The sequence below is a fragment of the Argopecten irradians genome, chromosome 10 (assembly GCF_041381155.1).
Source record: "Argopecten irradians isolate NY chromosome 10, Ai_NY, whole genome shotgun sequence".
NCBI lineage: Eukaryota > Metazoa > Mollusca > Bivalvia > Pectinida > Pectinidae > Argopecten > Argopecten irradians.
The window spans coordinates 37035051-37042161 of NC_091143.1; positions in this window are offsets into that span (position 1 = coordinate 37035051).

Here is a 7111-nt window from a genome sequence, read left to right on the forward strand (position 1 = left end):
TAGCGCTATCACACCAATAAATAAACATGTGCCCAACTCGTCTTCAGTAGGAACAGCCTACAAAAATATATCACAACACATACACATATACTAAATTGTACATGGTTTTTTTAGACATGCATGATAGGAATTATGATCATAAATCATAAGCATACCTGTAGCCATTATTTGTTTGAAGGTTCTGAATCAACACATTCAATAAATAAATGAGGAATAAATATTGACACTCTAAATGTCTAAAAGAAATAACAATAATATTTTACATTGTCAGATTGGGCACATGTAAATTTATTGCTATTATTTAAGGATAACTTGAATGGATTTTTTATATAATTATGTTATGGAGATATAACACAAAAATCTGAGTGTACTCTAAATAAACCGCAAAGTGGTTTATGATGAGAGTACACTCAGATTTTTGTGTTATATCTCCATAACATAAAATTTTTATTCAAATTAATACTTATAATAATCTTAAAGATAATCTTTTTAACATTTAAAATTCATTTTGGGACTCTTTTGTCGATGAAATCATTACACTGTCATCTCAGGTAATCAGAAGCAACGTCACAAATGGAGAGGCCATTTTTTCCTTTATGAGCTGATAAAGTTAATTTTTAGACAATGAAAATGCTCGTTACAAGCAAAATTGAATTATAGAGCTCTATATATAGCTATAATAACTATTTATAGCTATACAAAACTAGCAAAAAAAACTAAATTTCTGGAGATAAAAATGTTTGCGCCAAAAACCGACTTCTGAAACTTGCAGGGAATGCATGTGCATAAAGGATAATTTTGAACACTATGCAACCACTTTTCTTTCGAAACAATAGAACAATAATTGACTTAATTAGCTTAATTATACCTCATCTAAACTGCTTTCGATATGTTTGAATAATTGTTTTTTTTTTATTATTATTTGATTTAAACATATTTTATTTGCATGTCATATACAAATGGGATTAGACACAAGTTGTAAACTTGTCTTATAATCTGTCTTAGCTTCTCCTATACATATGACTGCAAATATTAAACAAAGTGATGATTGAATAACACACAAAACTAGCTTTGAGATAAAATTTACAATGAAGTTCAAGCATGATGAAAATTTCTCTGCACATGTCTTTATAAAATAAAATTACTGTAAAATACAGAATCAATTTTTAAATAACATCATTAAAGATGCTCCATCGCTGACAAATAGTATTTTTTCACCATCAAAAACAGGAGCAGACAATTTAGTATTTTTCTTCAGTTACAAAAGTTACTTACTTTACACCAGTACCACCATTGAAAAATTTGAGCTTCTAATTTTACTTAAAGTTAAAAATATGAAAAATAATTAATTGCATCCCGAAAAAAATCTGTTGCACTATATTCTATATGGAATGGAGTAATGATTGAGCATGCACCAAAGGCGAAAAAAATTATTTAATGTTATTTTTGGTGTTAATGATATTTATATAAACACGATTAAACACAAATTATTGTCCAAATGATGAATATCATTTATGCTCTGTCGGCGGTGGAGCATCTTTAAATGAATCAAATGTCAAATATTAGAAACACATCTTTGTTCAAAATACATGAAAGTATAGTAATAGATACATTCAACAGTAAATTTTTATAAGATCCATTGATTCAACTCCTAGTACATTTATATGTATCAGAACTGAAAAATTACGACTGCTGGTTAGTAAATTATTAAATGTGTAAATAAATTTAAGATGATCGTTATAAACAACCACTGCAAGTTTCAGGAGTCAGTTTTGAGCGGAAGCATTTTTATCTTCAACAAGAGCTGTTGGGGAACAGCAAAGCTCGCCTATTCAGAAGAAGTTGATGTTCAAGTACATTTATTTGCTATTTGAACATGGAAATATGACAAATTAACAGACTCAAAAAAAAACCTAAAGGGCCCCAAATTGGTTGTATTATCACGTTCAGCATCCATACACATTAGGAAAATAAAATCATAAACATTTATGATGACTTAAGCTTAAACAATTTACAAAACAGAAACTTGCTCAAAAACTTTAACGTGAAATGGGACGCCAACGCTGACGCCGGGGTGACAACATTAGCTCCTCCTATTCTTCGAATAGGCGAGCTAAAAATGTTGTTTACTGTCAGTTTTGTATAGCTATAAATAGCTATTATAGCTATATATCGCTATAATAGCAATACATTTACATGTGCCCAACTTGATTGTGTAGTTCAGGCTGTTAGGTATGAACAATGCCTTCTACAAATAGACCTAAAATTCCTCTCATTGGTGCAAATGGATCACTTATCTACTTATAAATCCTTGAATTAGAATAACGTGTTATTACATGTAGCTGCGCTTTGGTCAGACTTTTTCTTCAAATAGACATGTAGGTCTTACCAAAAATCATCTTAGACGATACATTTTCACCAGCTATTACCGGAAATGAGTTTAGCTCTATAATAGCAGGTCCGCATATCGGTACGTAGTGTTCCGGATTGGTAAGTGCTGTAAAATTAGCATTTTTAGGTATATAAAAAAGCCTTTCCATTTTCATCGATTTTACTGAAACTAATCATCGAGATTTCATTTAAAGATTTATCTATTAAAAACAGAAGTAGACGAATTAAGATCAAAATATTCGAAAATAATTAATTGCGTCCCGAAAAAAATCCACGGCACCTACATGTATGTCATACACAGAATGGTATTATTCTGTATACAATGAATCGGACAGACATTACGTAGTTACGGTAGTCACATGACGTTCTCGGCAACGACATTACAATGTCGGCCAACTTCGGCTTGTTTGACTAAGTGGGACCCACCTAGCGATGTTTAATATTTATTTGATTTTTATCAAAATATTCCGAATCATAATCGCTCATCTTGACTTCGATTTAGTCCTGTCTCTGCATGATTTACAACAGGATTTTTTTTCAACATTCTTCTAAATCATGAAAAAAATAAGAAAGATACGGATATTGGGCCTTTAAGTTATTACAGTAGAACTATCAATCATAGAAAAAATGTATTTTCACTGCAATGCATATATTTACACTGGCAGTTATAATTCTCTATTTGGATGTCTCACAGAGGTCACTGTTTACAAGTAAGTTGTAATGTCTTAAGCTTTGCATATATATAAATCCTAAGCAAAGAATATCATTTATCTCTTTTATTCATTTAGTTTTATGTTCAATTAAATAATGAATAAATATTGAATAAAGATTTGATAACCTATATAACTACAATGTTGTATTTTCAACTTTAATGTGCAAGATACATTTTTTCCCACTAAAACCTGCCTATATTATATACTATTTTACTATTGATTGTGTAATTATAAATATGCAAAATAATAAATAAATAAAATCCTAATAAGAAATCTAATAATAGTAGGCAGATTTAGCAGACTATATACAATTTCACTAACCTTACTCATATTGTTGCAGTTTAATGTGGTGTATATGTAGGTTTTCTTTACATTGGTGCTCAGTATATATATATATATATATGTATACCACATTTTTTGGACTGATTGGACAACAAGACAGACAGCCATCTTGGATTTTGTTATTGATATTTCTTAGCCTAAAGTATATACATATGTAAAGGATGTTTCTCTAATGACATCTGTAGTTTCCCCTTAAGCTTAGTCTCTCTATAGTTCGTAATGTATATAATGGTGCATTTGGGACTGATATGAGAACAATTTGGCTAACAGGCAGCCATCTTGGATTTTGTCATCTGAAGTTTGTTACTGTTTTAAATTTACATTTGTTATCCATTGATGTATGCATTGAAGGAATGGTGGCACCTTTTGAAAAAAAACATGTTATATGTGACCGATTCAAAATTCTAGATATTAACATATTTATATTTGTGAGATATTTAAAAATAAATTTGTTTGTCAGTACATCAGTTTTTAAATCATTTGAACAAAAGGGTCACGATGACCTATAGTCATTGTCCTTCATGCATCTGCCGTGTGCTGTCACTGCGTCAGTAAACTTTTCACATTTTAAACGTATTCTCAAGTTCTACTTGTGCGATTTAGCTGAAATTTGCCTGAAATGACGCTGATATGGTCCCAACCAAGTGTTGTTATTTTTGGCAGCGTACATGTGGCAGTCATTTTCAAAAACACAATTTGATACTTCGGTGTTGTGATTATATGCAGCTGTACATGTGGCAGTCATTTTCAAAACACAAGAATTTCGATTTTCAAAACACAAGTTTCTTTGAAACATTCTGAAACTTCTTAAAATGATCCTAAATTGTCTGACCAATTTTTTGTTATTTTTCAAAATTCAGTCTATATGGCGGGTGACACCCTTATATCTTTTACCTTAATTAATAGTACGAGGCCCGTTATGTCAGATGGTCCATAGCCCACATAAGTTTCCCGTTTTGAAAATCAGTAATTCTATTGCATGAAGTGTTTATACTTTGTGAAACATTCACATTTACTTTTCATAGTTTCGAGTAGCAAGGTTTCAAGAAGTTAATTTAGCTGTCTTAAAACATTGTAATTGACTAAAGAGTCAATATCACCCATCTTGACTATTTTGGAAGCTGTTGGCAACATGACATTTTCTTAGTCAAACATATATTAAGGCTTTAAATTTGTTTTGCCTGATATATAGACTATATACCTTAGGCAAAATTTATTTAGAGGTTGTACTAAGGACGACTCCGTGGTCACTGTCACTTATAAGTTCAGTCATGAAAGAATGCGCTTTTTCATTGGTCATGAACCTAGACGTATCCAATGATTACAAAAAATAGCCATTTTGACCATTGTGACCTTGAATTAATAATGGCATTCATGATCATTTGAACAATCGTGGTATGTAGCCCTTCCTCCCAGCAGCATGCTTAAGGCATATCAATATCGAGGCCTCAAAGTTTTACGTTTTTAGAAACTTTAGTACAATAATTGACAATATACAACTTTTATTGTGTCACATGTCATTACATGAAACAACAAAGTACTGTACAAAATTTCAAATTTAAACGTTGCCACCCATCGTTCTTAACAAATAATGGCTTACGAGACAGTATCTTTAGTTTTTACGCTAAAAAATTTCGTTTCTTCTAATTATCATTTTATAGATTGTGCTTACTAAAATATTTTGTATTGCATTCATTCATGTAAAAAATGTTTATTTCATTTTTAAAGATGCTCCACTGACATAGGAGACCATTTAGTATTTTTCTTCAGTTACAAAAGTTACTTACTTTACACCATTACCAACATTGAAAAGTACGAGCTTCTTATTTTACCCAAGTTAAAAATTCGAAAAATAACGGGCTTTCGGAAAATTGGCACTGTAGGGATATAACGAAGTACTGATTGCGCATCACCATCTAGGTCAAAGTATCTAATTATTTCGATTATCGATTTTGAAAGCGACCGCATCTAGAAAATAGTTTTGCTTAATATCGATTAGTACACTCAATTTTATTTTTATAAAAAAATAAATTCTTTCTTTATGCTATGTCGGCGTTTTAGAGTATCTGTAAAAGATCAAAATTTTAATTGATTAGCAACACAGTACAAATGATTTCTTCGTATCAATCATAAAATAACATGTGTAATTAAAAAATGACAAAATCTTCAACGAAACTTTTTTTTATCTCCGTCAAACGGTCAAAGCGATAAATAGTTTGCTTCCCATTATGTGGATAACATAAATTTATTTTAAAATATTTAGACGTCAGAATATTATTTTAATATTGCAAGCATATTAGTTTAACATGTTGACTCTGCACACATTGAGCTGTAAAAAAGTTATTGTAGTCGTAAAACTTATCAATTTTTTATCATAAATGATATAATGCAGTGAAGACCCATTCAATCGGTCTAAAAATCGTCTACTAAGATCGGCTGCTCCCGGCTAAATTCGTGAATTTATTTGACGGCAACGTCGGTGTAAGTATACATATCAAATATATATTTTTGACCATCTATCAAAGAGAACAGACTTTATAATTAGGTGGAATTCCAACAAACATGTTTAGGCTAAAAATATGCATTATATCGGGCGGTTGCTAATTTCCAGGACCTGTTATATGACGGCTTAATTATTCCGTCTGTTTAGCGTTACGCGGCACCCTAATTATTTATCTAGACACGTGCTTTTTTACCACTTTCCAGAAATAAACTGAAATTAAAATTATGGATTTCGACTGACTCCGGTATCCTTTAAGAGTGAAAGACACTAAAAAAATCCTCCCGACCTACCGACCCTATTTTTTTTGCCAATGTAACCCTATATAGACATATCTTTTTTGGCCTAAAATGGAGAAAACATATATTTGAGACAGTTTATGATATAATTTCAATATTTAAATAAGTTCAAGAAGAAATATTATATTGGCGTAGATTGATAATTTATTTCGACATATTTTAGTCATATTGTCAATACTAGTAAATCGTGAGAACATATGATAGAGTAATAATATAGAGACATTTAAGCGATAATCGTAGAACTAAGCTCGTTATACAGATAAGTACATTGTAGCTAGGTGATCATACCTATAATATAAGCTACAACTGTGACAGAATGAAGAACCCTAAAAATTCATCCCCGATACTCCAAGGGTTCCGATCACTTACGATCTCTGCACCCTGGACGCTTAGACTGGAGGCACCACAACAGAAAACATGATTTAGTTTTTGATTTCGCGAGTTTACACAAACTTTGAAAATATTACAATGTAGATACATGTACATGGCTAATACAGTGGGATCTTTACAGCGAGTTTCCAAAGAAAGCCTATAACTAGTTAAATAGGGTGAATCTAATAAAATTATTGTTAGTAACTAGATATTGTCATAGACAATTTGGCGGGATTTTCACTATATTTAGTTTACAATACCGTCATTGCCAGGTAAGTTAAGAACTAGGTAATGCATGGGTTTTGACACGGAAAGACGAGATGACTCCTGTCTCCTGGACATTAAAACAAATCATTTATTTCATCTAGGCAAATAATAATTTGAAAAACTCCATATACCGCCTGCAAGGAGACGTCCTAGGCCTATCGCTAACCACAATGCATTTCGATCGTGGTCTTATACAAATGTATTATGTAACTTTTCATCGATTATTT